Source organism: Martes martes (genome assembly GCF_963455335.1).
Source record: "Martes martes genome assembly, chromosome: 10".
NCBI classification, from domain to species: Eukaryota; Metazoa; Chordata; class Mammalia; order Carnivora; family Mustelidae; genus Martes; species Martes martes.
The window spans coordinates 109,099,531-109,116,330 of NC_137898.1; positions in this window are offsets into that span (position 1 = coordinate 109,099,531).

Sequence of the window (16,800 nt, forward strand, 5' to 3'; positions counted from 1 at the left end):
CAAATAATACATTATATGTTAATACAAATAATTAATAAAAAATTAAAAGTCTTCAAAGTGTAGGGATAGAGGCTACATACCTCAATATCATCAAGGCCATTTATGAAAAACCCACAGCAAATATTATTCTCAATGGGGAAAAACTGAGAGCTTTTCCCCTAAGGTCAGGAACATGGCAGGGATGTCCACTATCACCACTGCTATTCAGCATAGTACTAGAAGTCCTAGCCTCAGCAATCAGACAACAAAAAGAAATTAAAGGCATCCAAATTGGCAAAGATTCAAACTCTGACTCTTTGCAGAGGATATGATACTTTCTGTGGAAAACCCAAAACACTCCACTCCAAATCTGCTAAAACTTGTACAGGAATTCAGTAAAGTGTCAGAATATAAAATCAATGCACAGAAATCAGTTGCATTTCCATACACCAAAAACAAGACAGAAGAAAGAGAAATTAAGGAATCCATCCCATTTACAATTGCACCCAAAACCATAAAATACCTAGGAATAAACCTAACCAAAGAGGCAAAGAATCTGTACTCAGAAAACTATAAAGTACTCATGAAAGAAATTGAGGAAGACACAAAGAAATGGAAAAACGTTTCATGCTCATGGATTGGAAGAACAAATATTGTGAAAATGTCTATGCTCCCTAAAGCAATCTACACATTTAATGCAGTCCCTATCAAAATACCATCAATTTTTTTTCAAAGAAATGGAAAAAATAATCCTAAAATTTATATGGAACAAGAAAAGACCCCAAAAAGCCAGAGGGATGTTGAAAAAGAAAGCCAAAGTTGGTGGCATCATAATTCCAGACTTCAAGCTCTATTACAAAGCTGTAATCATCAAGACAGTATGGTACTGGCACAAAAACAGACACATAGATCAATGGAACAGAATAGAGAGCCCAGTAATGGACCCTCAACTCTATGGTCAACTCATCTTTGACAAAGCAGGAAAGAATATCCAATGGAAAAAAGACAGTCTCTTCAACAAATGGTGTTGGGAAAATTGGACAGCCACATGCAGAAGAATGAAACTGGACCATTTCCTTACACTACACACGAAAATAGACTCCAAATGGATGAAAGACCTCAATATGAGACAGGAATCCATCAAAATCTTTGAGGACAGCAACCTCTTTGACTTCAGCCACATCAACTTCTTCCTAGACACATTGCCAAAGGCAAGGGAAGCAAGGGCAAAAATGAACTATTGGGACTTCATCAAGATCCAAAGCTTTTGAACAGCAAAGGAAACAGTCAACAAAACCAAAAGACAACGGACAGAATGGGAGAAGGTATTTGCAAATGATATATCAGATAAAGGGTGAGTATCCAAAATCTATAAAGAATTTATCAAACTCAACACCCAAAGAACAAGTAATCCAATCAATAAATGGGCAGAGGACATGAACAGACATTTCTGCAAAGATGGCCAACAGACACATGAAAAAGTGCCAAACATCACTCAGCATCATGGAAATACAAATCAAAACCACAATGAGATACTACCTCACACCAGTCAAAATGGGTAAAATTAAACAGTCAGGAAACGAAAGATGTTGGAGAGGATGCGGAGAAAGGGAAACCCTCCTACACTGTTGGCAGCAATTCAGGCTGGTGCAGCCACTCTGGAAAACAGCATGGAGATTCCTCAAAAAGTTAAAAATAGAGCTACCCTATGACCCAGCAATCACACTACTGAGTATTTACCCTAAAGATACAAATGTAGTGATCCAAAGGGGCATGTGCACCCAAATGTTTATAGCAGCAATGTCCACAATAGCCAAACTATGGAAAGAACCTAGAAATCCAGCAACAGATGAATGGATAAAGAAGATGTGATATATATATATATATATATATACACACACACACACACACACACACACACACACACACACACACACACAATGGAATACTATGCAGCCATCAAAAGAAATGAAATCTTGCCATTTGCAACAACATGGATGGAACTAGAAGGTATTATACTGAGGGAAATAAGTCAATCAGAGAAAGACAATTATCATATGATCTCCCTGATATGAGGAATTTGGGGGCGGGAGGGTGGGGGGGGGGACCCTCCATCTTCTCCGGTGGAGCCAGGAGTAGGAGAATTCGACAAGCTGCCGCCCCAGGTCCCACGTTTAAGAACCACATAGCTCAAGTGAAAAGGCGTTTAGGGGACGGGTGATAGGACAGGAAAATGCAGGAGATGATTTCATACCCGCAGGAGGAAGGAGCCGAGCCCGGTCGCGCTCGGGGTGGACTCACAGGAGGCAGGATTAGGTTTCCAAACGCCTGGAAGGGCGGCGCGTGGGACACAGTGCGTTACGGCGCTGACACTTCGGACGTCGGAGGAGGGCCCCTGGGGAGAAGTCAGACTCGGGCTCGGCTTAAAAGAGACGCGTGTCATAGTTCGGGCTGAATAAAGAGGGACAGCCTGCCTCGTGCTCAGGGGGGCCTTCAGACAAGAGCTGGGCCGCGCTCGGCCAGGAGCTCGTGGAAGGGAAGTGCGCGTGGGAGCCCAGGGGCCGGCACTGGGGCAGGTGGTGGACGCGGAAGACGGGCGAGGGATGGGCTGCCGGGGCTCTAGGCTCTCTTACCTTCTGAGAGCACGCGTTACCCAGCAGGTCTAATTATTTCAATAACTGAAATAAAATTATCGAGAAACAAAGTCACGGCCAAAGGATTCTTGAGGCCACGGTCACTCATGAGAGGTTGGAGAGACGGGTGAGAAGACTCTATCTTACCTCCTTTGCCATCTGAGTTTTCTTTCTCCGAGGCTACTGTGCCACAGTGAGGTTGCATGGCAGAAACGTGCAGTTTTTGTTTTTTGTTTGGGGGGGGGGTGGCAGAGGGAGAGACAGAATCTGAATCTTAAGGGGCAGACTCCACTCTCAGAGCAGCACTGGACGCGGGGCTCGATCCCACAGCCCTGAGATCATGACCTGAGCCAAAATCAAGAGTCGTATGCTTAACCAACTGAGCCACCCAGGCGTCCCACAATGTGTGCTTTTGGGATTGAAGAACAGAGAGCATGAGAGCACACAGTGTCTGATAGGAAACTGGAAGAGAAAGGGGGAAGGAAAAGCAGGTCGTTGTGAAGGTGACAGTCATCACAAAGTCGCTAGCATTATTTTTAATCATTCCTGAACATGTATGATGTGTCAGACTCCGTGCAACGAGTTTTGCAAACATGGTTTCAGGTAATCCTCGCAAAAACCCTAGGAGGTGGCATCCTTGTCGCCCCTGATTTCACAGGTAAGACCCTGGAGCCTCTGGCGTGGTTAAGTAGCTAGCTAGTAAGTAGTGCTGGGACTATCAACAGGCCACTGAAATATCTTATCCAAAGACCTTTAACCCCCAAGGTGCATCCACAAGAGTTTATAGGCCAAAGTTTGTGTAATTGGGAGCTACTTTATTATTTTAACATTAATTAGACTCTGAAGCTCAAACAGCTTTCTCTCCAGGTGCACTGTCTCCTTCTCTCTCTCACACTCTGTCCCTCTCGGATAAGGCAGTGTTGTAAGCTGCACAGCCAGGCGGATGCAGCTTGGATTGACAGGGGTTCTCTCTGTTTATAAAGAACAATTTTATGTTCATCTACCCATCTGCTTGGTATCCACGCAACCATGTAAGAGACCTGCTTTTGCATATTTATATTTTTCTTCTTCCTGCCATGCGGAGATGGGGAATTACATGGTCACTTAGAAGCCTGACTGTCCATTTAGAAGCATCTCATGATACCCAGTAGAACAAAATTACAGATGAAGAATGTGTTTTTCTTTTTCTCAGAGATTACGTTTGTGTTGTAGTTAATCATATGGGTGTGATTCATACTGACTCCTCCTAATCGCAGCTTACCTTGGCTTGCAAATCAGTCCTCCAAATGCCTTGGCTCAGCAACTTTCTAGCTGGTTCACAAACCCACTGTTCAAGCCCACCCCTTTAGTTTTCTGTTCTCAATGACCCTGTTGCCTTTGATTCAGTCTTGCATTGATGAGCCAAGAGGACAGGAAACATGTGTTCATAGCACGTCCTTTTGGAGTTTTAATATATAAAGACTACTCTGAAAATTAAGATATAATACACATTGAGGTGATAGTACGGGGAGTGTAAAACAGGTTTCTTTTTGACACCCTGTAGTTGAGGCATTTTACTAAGAATGTCATTTCCACAGCCATCTGAGTTTGGGGACAATGTTAAAGAATGTGGGTGTCTCTCCACAAATCTTTGATCTCTTAGCCCCATTGATAGATATGTAAAATCCCTCTGAGCACACAGGCAGCGTTGCCAAGGGTGCGCACTGCTGACTGTCACGTATGCTCATCGTACTGTGCATGACCCTATAGTAAATGATTTACCCTAGATTTACCTGGACACGAATAAAAGCCATGGGAGCCTGGAGAATAGTGTGATGTCCTTCTAGCCAGCAACCTGAGCACAGACATCAGATGCCGCCACGCTTCTTGCTTTGTAGTCCTCCTTTTCCTCCTGTTTGCAAGTGGAAGAAATTATTAGCTTCTATAACCTGGTACGAGATCTAATTAATTCACAGCCTCAAGAAATATTAGTACTAGAAGAGACATTACCTTATCCTATTACAGTGATCTTTTTCAAACTACAGGTTGTAGCCCATTCATGAGTGGTAAAATCAGTCCAATGAATTGAGATGGATTAAATATGGTCCCAAATTCTCTGCTCCTGCTCTCATTAAGTTAAGGGGTCTGTGTCTCCTCCTTTTGAATCAGGGTTGTCTTAGCAAGTGTTTAATCAATAGAAGGTATCACACGTATTGTTCTGGGACTTCAGAGTTTAGGTCATAAACAACCTTGCAGCTTCCACTCAGGGCTCCTGGAATGCTCGTTCTTGGGACACTCTCTCTGAGAACCTGGATGCCAAGCTGTGAGAATACAGCCCAAGTGGAGAAGGCAAGTGTTAATTGCTTAGTGGACAACCAGAACTCAGTTTCTAGCTGATAGCTGGTGGCAACCGTTGGCTGTCAGAGCGAGTCCCTTTGGATACCCAACCCTGCTGAGCTGTCAGAAGTCTGGAGGCTCAGCCTACACCTGATTACAACTGCATAAAAAAAATTCAAGGGCAAGACACCCAGGGGAGACCACTCAGCCCATAGAACACCTTGAAGTAATAATAATAGCATGTTGTTTTTAAGCCCAAACTGTGGTGTGTTTTGTTATGCAGCAAAAGGTAAGCCAGAGCACAGGTCAAGACTGTTCTTTAATGAGATAGAATAAAATAGAATACAAAATAATAGAAAGATGTAAAGGATAAGTGTTGCTTTATAAAAATTTTTGTGATATATGTGTGTGTCAGAGGAAAAGAGAAAGAGATAGAGATAGATAGAAATAGAAGGGCGGTGTTATAATGTAAAATGTTTTCCTATATTGTAGGAAAAGATTATAGAGACACTGGCCATGTGACATACAATTTACTTATTTAGGGCAGACAATTCAATATCTGCTAGTGTATTTACCAAGTTGTACAACCATCACCCTAATCAATTTTAGAACATTTCCATGACCTTCAAAACAACCTTAACCATTAGCAATGGCTTCCCATTCTCCACCCTGCCCAGTTGCAGGCAACTACTGATCTATTTCTGTCTCCATAGGTTCACCATACCATTCTGAACATTTCATATAAATGTGAGCATGCGATACAGATCTTCCTTGACCTATGAAGGTGTTAGGTCACAATAAGCCCATCCTAAGTTCAAAATACAGTAAATCAAAAGTGCATTTAATATGCTAACTTAGCAACCATCACAACTTAGCCTAGCTACCTTAAATGTGCTCCAAACACTTACATTAGCCTACGGTTGGGCAAAATCATCTGACACTAAGCCTGTTTTACAATACAGTGTTAAACCTCTCCTGTAGTTAATTGAATACTGTACTGAAACTGAGAAACAGAATCGTTGAAAGAGCCCAGAATGGTCTTATCAGTTGTTTACACTCATGATGGCATGGCTGACTCCAGGCTGTGGCGAGCATCATGGGAGTGTACTGCACCACATATTGCTAGCCTGGGAAGAGAGCAAAATTCAAAATCCAAAGTACAGTTTTTACTGAATGTGCATCACTTCCGTACCATCATAAAGTTGAAAAATCGTGAGTCGAACCACCATGAGTCGAGGACCATCTGTATGCGGTCTTTTGTGACTGGCTTCTTTAATTTAAGATGTGTTTAAGGTTCATTCATGTTATAGTATGTATCAATATTTCATTTCCTTTTATTGCCAATAATATCCCATTGATGAATATATACCACACTAATTTATCTATCCAGCTGGTGAGATGGCATTTGGGCTGCCTCCACCATTCAGCTATTATGAAGAATGTTGCTATGAACGCCCATGTACAAGTTTTTATGTGGACATATGTTTTCACTTATCTTGGGCACAGTACATCTATGTTTAACATTTTGAGAACTGTCAGAGTATTCTCCAAAGAGGCTGTACAATTTTACATTCTCAACACTATATTAGGGTTCCAATTTTGCCCTATTTTTGCCAACATATGTTATTGGCTTGTCTTTTTGGTTATAGCCATTCTAATTCATATGATGCAGTATCTCATTACAGTTTTGATTTGCATTTCCATAATGGAGAATGATTTTAAGTATCTTTTCATGTGATTTTTCATCATTTCTAACTCCTCTTTATTAAAATGTGTACTCAGATTCTTTGCCCATTTAAAAAAAATTAAACTATCTGTCTTTTCATTATATTTGTTTTCTATTTATTATGGAAGTAAGTACTTTACCAGATAAATGATTTGCAAATATTTTTTTTCCCATTTTATGGGTTGTCGTTTTACTTTTTTGAAGACTTTTGTTTTGTTTTGCAGCACAAATGTTTTCAGTTTATTTAGAAGTCTAATAATTTATTTATTTTGTTGCTATGTATTTCGTGCTGAATTTAAGAAAGCCCAAAAAAGTCTTATATACATTAATGTGTTTTTACTTCTTTGCTGGGAATTTTTTTGGGGGGGGGGCTTTGTTTTTTTTAATTTAATTTTATTTTTTCAGTGTTCCAAGATTCATTGTTTATGCACCACACCCAGTTCTCCATATTGCATGGAACTAACACCCACCACCAGACTCACTTATCCCCCTACCCTGCTCCCTTCCAAAACCCTCAGTTTGTTTCTCAGAGTCCACAGTCTCTCGTGGTTCATCTCCCCTTCAGATTTCCTCCAACTCCCTTCTCCTCTCCTTCTCCCCATGTCCTCCGTGTTACTCCTCATGCTCCACAAGTAAGTGAAACCATATGATAGTTGATGCTCTCTGCTTGACTTATTTCACTCAGCATAATCTCCTCCAGTCCCGTCCATGTTGATACAAAAGTTGGGTATTCATCCTTTCTGATGGAGGCGTAATATTCCATTTTATATATGGACCACATCTTCTTTATCCATTCATCTGCTGAAGGGGATCTTGGATCTTTCCACAGTTTGGCACTTGTGGCCATTGCTGCTATGAACATTGAGGTACATATGGCCCCTCTTTTTACCACCTCTGTATCCTCGGGGTAAATACCCATTAGTGCAATTGCAGGGTCATAGGATAGCTCTATTTTTAATTTCTTAAGGAATCTCCACACTGTTTTCCAAAGTGGCTGTACCAACTTGCATTCCCACCAACAGTGTAAGAGGGTTCCCCTTTCTCCACATCCTCTCCAATACTTTTTGTTTCCTGTCTTGTTAATTTTGGCCATCCTAACTGGTATAAGGTGATATCTCAATGTGGTTTTGATTTGAATCTCCCTGATGGCTAATGATGATAAACATTTTTTCATGTGTCTGTTAGCCATTTGTATGTCTTCTTTGGAGAAGTGTCTGTTTATGTCTTCTGCCCACTTTTTGATGTTACTCTCTGTTTTTTGAGTGTTGAGTTTGAATTCTTTATAGAACTTGGATATCAGCCCTTCGTCTGTAGTATCATTTGTGAATATCTTCTCCCATTCCGTGGGTTTTCTCTTTGTTTTGTTGACTGTTTCTTTTGCTGTGCAGTAGCTTTTGATCTTGATGAAGTCCCCAAAGTTCATTTTTGCTCTTGTCTCCTTTGCCTTTGGAGACATGTCTTGAAAGAAGTTGCTGTGGCTGATGTTGAAGAGGCTACTGCTTATGTTCTCCTCTAGGATTTTCATAGATTGCTGCCTCACATTGAAGTCTTTTATCCATTTCGAGTTTATCTTTGTGTATGGTGTTAGAGAATGGTCGAGTTTCATTCTTCTATACATATCTGTCCAAATGGTGTTCTCAGAACCATTTATTGAAGAGACTGTCTTTTTTCCACTGGATATTTTTTCCTGCTTTGTCGAAGATTATTTGACCATAGAGTTGCGGGTCCATATCTGGACTCTCTACTCTGTTCCACTGATCTATGTGTCTGTTTTTGTGCCAGTATCATGCTGTCTTGGTGATCACAGCTTTGTAGTAAAGCTTGAAATCAGGCAATGTGATGCCCCCAGCTTTATTTTTCTTTTTCAACATTTCCTTAGCAATCTGCAGTCTTTTCTGACAAATTTTAGGATTGTTTGTTCCAGCACTTTGAAAAATGCCAGTGTAATTTTGATCAGGATGGCACTGAAAGTATAGATTGCTCTGGGCAGTATAGACATTTTAACAATGTTTATTCTTCTGATCCATGAGCACGGAATGATCTTTCATCTTTTTGTATCTCCTTCAATTTCTTTCATGAGTGTTCTGTAGTTCCCCGAGTACAGATCCTTTACCTCTTTGGTTAGGTTTGTTCCAAATTATCATATGGTCCTTGGTGCTATAGTAAATGGAATTGATTCTCTAATTTCCCTTTCTATATTTTCATTGTTAGTTTATAAGAAAGCAACTGATTTCTGTGCATTGGTTTTGTATCCTGCCACATTACTGAATTACTGGAAACCTATAAACTTCCAAGAATGAAACAGGAAGAAATAGACAAACTGAATAGACCAATATCTAGTAACAAGATTGAAGCAGTGATCAAAAACCTCCCCCAAAACAAAAACCCAGGATCTGATGGATTCCCTGGGGAATTCTACCAAACATTCAAAGAAGAAATAATATCTATTCTCCTGAAGCTGTTTCAAAAAAATACAAACAGAAGGAAAACTTTCAGACTCTTTCCATGAAGCCAGTATTACCCCGATCCCCAAATCAGGCAAAGACCCTATCAAAAAGGAGAATTTCAGACCAATATCCCTGGTGAATATGGATGTCAAGATTCTCAACAAGATCCTAGCTAATAGGATCCGATAGTACATTTTTTAAAAAAGATTTTATTTATTTGACAGACAGATCACAAGTAGGCAGAGAGGCAGGCAGAGAGAGAAGGGAGGAAGCAGGCTCCCTGCTGAGCAGAGAGCCCAATGTGGGACTCGATCCCAGGATGCTGGGATCATGACCTGAGCCGAAGGCAGCGGCTTTAACCCACTGAGCCACCCAGGCGCCCCAGATCCAATAGTACATTAAAAAGATTATCCACCATGAACGGGTGGGATTTTTCTGTGGAATGCAAGGGTGGTTCAACATTCGCAAATCAATCAATGCGACAGAACAAATCAATAAAAAAAGAGAGAAAAACCACATGGTCCTCTCAATTGATGCAGAAAAGGCATTTGACAAAATACAGCATCCATTCCTGATTAGAACTCTTCAAAGTATAGGACTAGAGGGAACATTTTTCAACTTCATAAAATCTGTCTATGAAAAACCCACAGTGAATATCATTCTCAATGGGGAAAAGCTGACAGCCTTCCCTTTGAGATCAGGAATATAACAAGGATGCCCACTCTCACCACTGTTGTTCAATATAGTACTAGAAGTCCTAGCAACAGCAATCAGACAACAAAAAGAAATAAAAGGTATTCAAATTGGCAAAGAAGGAAAACTCTCTCTCTTCACAGATGACATGATACTATATATGGAAAACTGAAAAGACTCCACCTCCAAACTACTAGAAGTTTTTGATGGGAATCTTAAGAGTATCTAGTCTATCCCTCAGTGAAGCCTTACTATAGGTTTAGATCTCTTTACCATGTGCTTCTATAGCATTTTATACTCCTACTTTAATGCGTATTGAATTGCAATTTTTTATTTATTATCTGTTTTCTTAACTAGATGCAAAGGTCCAAGGACAGGGATTATGTCTACTTTGCTTGCCTGGTCTGGTGCTTGACATAGAGTGAATGTTCAGTAAATATTTGCAGTGTTGTAGAATTAAAGGTGAATGAGACCCAAAAATGTGAAAATGTGGATTGAACTTTTCAGGATCATTTACCAAGTTACAGTTAGAATAAAGACTATAATCTAGTCAAGAGAGATCTACTCCATTCTATCATGTTATTGGCCCTAATCGTGTGCAATGTAGGTATCAATATACAAGAAGTTTTAGAGTAAAGTTCTCGTTGGAATGCCAATTAAAAAATATTCTCAATATTCTCTGGGAATAAGCCACCTCCAGAACAGAAGTTTGTAAACAACAATATGTCCACAATTGATAACCTAGATGAAATGGACCAATTCCTTGAAAGACATCATCTACCAAAATCACACAAGAAGAAACAGACTAATCCGAATAGGTCTATACTATTGACTAAATGTTTGTGCCTTCCCCCTACCCCAAATTTATTCATTGAAATCCTAACCCCCAATGTAATTGTATTAAGATAAGGACCTTTGGGAGGATTATGTCCTGAAGGAAGAGCCCTCATGAATAGAATTATAAACAGACCACTGAGAGCTCACTTACCTCTTCTGCCATGTAAAGTTAAAGTGAAAAGATGACTGTCAATGAAACAGGAAATTGGTCCTTGCCAGATACTGAATATTCTGGCACCTGGATCTTGGACTTCCCAGGCTCTCAAACTGTAAGTAATAAATTTCTGTTGTTTATAAGCCACCCAGTTTATGGTATTTTTGTTATAGCGGGCTGAATTGACTAAGACAGTGTGTGTGTGTGTGTGTGTGTGTGTGTATAAATATAAATATAAATATATATATATATATATATATATATATATATATATATATAAAATCAATAACAACTTTACCAAACAGAAAGCACCATGCCCAGATGTGTTTACTAATAAATTCTAACAAATGTTTAAGGAAGAAATCATATCAATTCTCTAAAATTTCTTCCAGGAAATAGAAAGAGGGGAAACCCTTCCTAACTCATTCTGTGAGCCTGTCATTACCTTAATACCCAAACCAGAAAAAAAATATTACAAGTACATTATAGATCAATATCTCTCATAAACATAGATGCAAAAGTCCTTAATAAAATATAGCAAATAAAATCCTACAGTATATAAAAAGAATTGTACACCATAACCAAGTGGTATTTATTCCAGGTATGCTAGGCTAGTTCAACATTAAAGAATCAATGAATGTAATTCTATAACATCAACAGGCTAAAGAAGAAAAATCACATGATTATACTGATAAATGCAGGAAAAAAACACTTGACAAAATCTTATATCAATTCATGATCAAAAACTCTCAGGAAACCAAGAATAGAGAGTAAGTTCCTCAACTTGATAAAAAAAAATCTACAAAAAACCTAAGTTAACACAGTACTTAATAATGAGAAATTAGAAGCTTTAACATCTTATCATTTTTAAGGTAAAAAAATGAGGCAAGTATATCTTCACTAATCACTCCTGTTCAATACTGTATTGGAAATCCTAGCTAATGCAACAAACAAACAAACATGAAGAATTCTGACTGGGAAGGAAGAAATAAAACTGTATTTGTTCAGAGATGACATGATTGCCCATGTAGAAAATCTGAAAAATCAATAACACAAAAGCTTCCTGGAATTAGTTAAGTGATTTATAATACAGTTACAGGATATAAGATTAAAATATAAAAGTTAATCACTGTCTTAAATGCCAGCAATCAACAAGTAGAGTTTGAAATTTAAAACACAGTATTGGGGGAGGAGCAAGACGGTGGAAGACTAACACACTTAATTTTGCCTGGCCCCAGGAATTCAGTGAGATAGTTATCAAACCATTCTAAAAACCTACAAACTCAACAGGAGATCAAAGAAAAGAATAACAGCAATTCTAGGAACAGAAAAACGACTACTTTCTGGAAGGTAGGATGTGCAGAGAAGTGAATCTGAAGCAATATATGGAAAGACAGACTGCAGGGGGAGGGGCTGGCTCCCCACAAGTGAGAGAGCAGTGGAGCACAAAATTGGAACTTTTAGAAGTCTGCTCCACTGAGGGACATCATTCCAGAGGCTAAGTTGGGGGTGGAGCCTGCAGGGAACATGTATTCTCAAGACCCACAGGGTCACAAAAAGACCAGGGGTGCCTAAGTGTGGCAGAGCTCCCAGGTATTGGAGTGGGGAAGCCGGCTACAGAGACAGAGCTGAGGAGTGGGCTCTCAGTTCTCACAATCTCAATTGTGATGTGAGGTATAGTTGGGCCACTGGTCTTTGACCAGGGACCCCACAAGTGGCAGATCCAGAGAGAACCTCTCCCTCTCCTTCCTACTCTGGGAGGAGTGGCGTGGGAGCATGCTGCAGGAATCTGCTGGGTTTGGAGACTCCAAATGGGGTTGTGTGCCAGAGATAAAAACCCTCTGTCACAGGCCGGGTGAGCTCAGAGTGCGGCCAGAGACCAGGGAGATGGGAGGGATTGACTGCTTTTCTCTGAGGGTGCACTGAGGAGTAGGGCCCCGAGCTCTCAGCTCCTCCAGGGCTGGAGAATGGGAGGCCACCTAAAAGAGCCTAAAAGTAACAGACAAGAAAGGACCAGAGACAATATACAGTAACAGTCACCTTATAGGCAATACAATGACATTGTTGGGTCTATGGTCAAAGGAGAGAGACTGATACTAAGCAAAGGTCAAGCATAACTTTATTTTGTGCCAAGCATCGAGAATCAAACTGACCGGCCACGGCTATCTCTTGCAAAGAGGTGACCTCTCTCTGCCTTACAGACTAGCTTTTAAGGGCAAAGGCCATGTGGTTGGGCCTGGCCACGCACAGGTGGCCAATGAGATTGTAACACAGAGAAAGCTGCACAATCCTGCTAGGTCACACATAAGTGACCAATTGAATTACAATTTACCCTATAGTAGACATTTGAACCAGCCACACCTTGGTCAGAATTGGTGCCCAAAGGGCACCCAAAGGGTGGGGCCCATACTCCTTGGTAGCTAGGGAGACAGTATGTGCCCCCACTGATTGGATACCTCCACCTGGCCTGACCCACCCTTGTATTTGGGCTTTGTTACCTGGGACTGGTTTCCGGGACTTGTTTTTAAGTAAGTTCCCTGGGGTGGGGGGAGCAGGGTCAGGATGGAGCTGCTCTGGCTAAATAGGCCCTTACAACACTAAATTTATAACTTTCAATAGTTACCCTGAATGTAAATGGGATAAATGTCCCAATCAAAAGACATAGGGTATCAGAACGGATTAAAAACAACACCGCCACCACCACCCAAGGATATGCTGTCTGCAAGAGACTCATTTTAGACCCAAAGACACCTCCAGATTTAAAGTAAGGGGGTTGGAAAACAACTTATCATGCTAATGGACATCAAAAGAAAGCTGGGGTGGCAATCCTTATATCAGATAAATTAGATTTGAAGTAAAAAACTATTATAAGAGATGAGGAAGGACACTATATCATACTTAAAGGACCTATCCAACAAGAAGATCTAACAATTTTAAATATCTATGCCCCTAACATGGGAGCAGCCAACTATATAAACCAATTAATAACAAAATCAAAGAAATACATTGACAATACTACAATAATAGGAGGGGACTTTAACACCCCCTCACTGAAATGGGCAGATCATCTAAGCAAAAGATCAACAAGGAAATAAAGGCTTTAAATGTCTCACTGGACCAGATGGACATCACAGATATATTCAGAACATTCCATCCCAAAGCAACAGAATACACATTGTTCTCTAGTGCCCATGGAACATTCTCCAGAATAGATCACATCCTGGATCACAAATCAGGTCTCAACTGGTACAAAAAGACTGGGATCATTCCCTGCATATTTTCAGACCACAATGCTTTGAAACTGGAACTCAACCACAAGAAGGAAGTTGGAAAGAACGCAAATACATGGTGGCTAAACAGCATCCTACTAAAGAATGAATGGGTCAACCAGAAAATTAAAGAAGAATTTATAAAAATTCATGGAAACATACGAAAATGAAAACACAACTGTTCAAAATCTTTGGGACACAGCAAAGGTAGTCATGAGAGGAAAGTATATAGTGATACAAGCCTTTCTCAAGAAACAAGAAAGGTCTCAAATACACAACCTAACACTACACCTAAAGAAGCTGGAGAAGAAAAGCATATAAAGCCTAAACCCAGTAGGAGAAGAGAAATAATAATGATCAGATCAATGAAATAGAAACCAAAAGAACAGTAGAACAGATCAACGGAAGTAGGAGTTGGTTCTTTGAAAGAATTAGTAAGATTGATAACCCCCTGGCCACATTTATTAAGAAGAAAAAAGAAAGGACCCAAATTAATAAAATCATGAGTGAAAGAGGAGAGATCACAACCAACACAAAGAAATACAAGCAATTATAAGAATGTATTACGAGCAAGTATACACCATGAAATTTGACAATTGGGAAGGAACAAATGGATGCATTCCTAGAGACATATAAACTGCCAAAACTGAACCAGGAAGAAATAGAAAACCTAAATAGACCCATAACAAGTAAGGAGATTCAAGCAGTCATCAAAATTCTCCCAAAAAAACAAGAGCCCAAGGCCAGATGGCTTCCCAGGAGAATCTACCAAACATTCAAAGAAGAATTAACACCTAGTCTCCTGAAACTGTTCCAAAAAAACAGAAATGGAAAGAAAACTTCCAAACTCATTTTATGAGGCCAGCATTACCTTGATCCCAAACCAGACAAAGACCCCATCAAAAAGGAGAACTACAGACCAATACATTAATAAAAGAAAGAACAAGAACCATATGATACTCTCAGTAGATGCTGAAAAAGCATTTGACAAAGTACAGCATTCTTTCTTGATCAAAACTCTTCAAAGAAGAAAGAGAATTCAGATCCAGGAGGCAGAGAAACCCCCCAACAAATCAACCCAAGGTGGTCCACACCAAGTCACACAGTAATCAACATGGCATAAAGTAGTGGTAAAGAGAGAATTTTAAAAGCAGAAAGAGAAAAGAAAACAGTTACAAACAAGGGAAACCCCATAAGGCTATCAGCTGATTTTTTTCAGCAGAAAGTTTGTAGTCTGTAGGAAGTGGCATGGTATATTCCAAGTGCTGAAAATAAAACACATGCAACCAAGGGTACTCTATCCAGCAAGGCTATCATTCAGAATAGAAGGAGAGATAAAGAGTTTCCTAGACAAACAAAAGTTAAAGGAATTCATCACCACTAATCCAACCTTACAAGAAATGGTAAAGGGGATCCTGAGTGGAGAGGAAAGACCATAATCAGAAGCAAGAAAAGGAGGAAGTACAAAATCAGTAAAATTAAGAATATCTATAAAAATCAGTCAAGTGATTCAAAACAAAAACAAAACTGTAGGTATCACAATCCCAGAATTCAAGATATACTACAAAGCTGTATCAATCAAAACAGTATAGTAGGGGCGCCTGGGTGGCTCAGTGGGTTAAAGCCTCTGCCTTCGGCCCTGGTCATGATCCCAGGGTCCTGGGATGGAGCCCCACATCCGGCTCTCTGCTCAGCGGGGACCCTGCTTCCCTTCCTGTCTCTGCCTACTTGTGATCTCTGTCTGTCAAGAAAAAAAAAAAAAACCAGTGTAGCATTGGCACAAAATAAAAATTTAGGTCAAAAGAACAGAGTAGAGACCCCAGAAATAAACACACGATTATTTGGTCAATTAATATATGAGAAGGGAGCAAGAAAACGTGATGCGAAAAAGATAGTCTTTTCAGCAAATGGGAAAACTGGTCAGCTGCATGCAAAATACTGATACTGGACCACTTTCTTCACTCTACACAACAAGACAATCTCAAAATGGATTAAAGATCTAAATATGATTGCTGAAGCCATGAAAATCCTGGAAGAGAGCACAGGCAGTAATGTCTCTGACACTGGCCACAGCAGCATTTTTCTAAATATGTCTCCTGGGGCAAACAACAACAACAACAACAAAAAAAAAACAAACAAAAGAAAAAATAAAGTATTGGGACTACATGAAAATAAAAAGCTTTTGCTCAGCAAAGGAAGCAATCAAAGAAACTAAAAGACAACCTTCTGAATAGGAGAAGATACTTGCAAATGACATATTCGATGAAGGGTTAGTATCTAAAATGCATAAAGAATTTACACAACTCAACACTGACAAAACAAAAAATTCAATTAAAAAATAGGCAGATGGTATGAACAGACATTTCTTCAAAGAAGACATACAAATGGCTAGCAGACATATGAAGAGATGCTCAGTAACACTAATCACCAAGGAAATACAAATGAAAACCACAATGAGAGATCACCTCACACTAGTCAGAATGGCTAAAATCAAAAACATAAGAAACAACACGTGTTGGAGGATTGGAGAAAAAGGAACCCCTTGTGTACTGTTGGTAGGAATTCAAACTGGTGTAGTCACTGTGGAAGACAGTATGGGGGTTCCTCAAAAAATTTTAAAAAATTATGATATGATCTGGCAATTCCACCATAAGGTATGTACCCAAAGAAAATGAAAACACCAATTCAAAAAGAGACATACATCCTTGTGTTTATTGCAGCACTATCTACCATAGTCAAATTATGG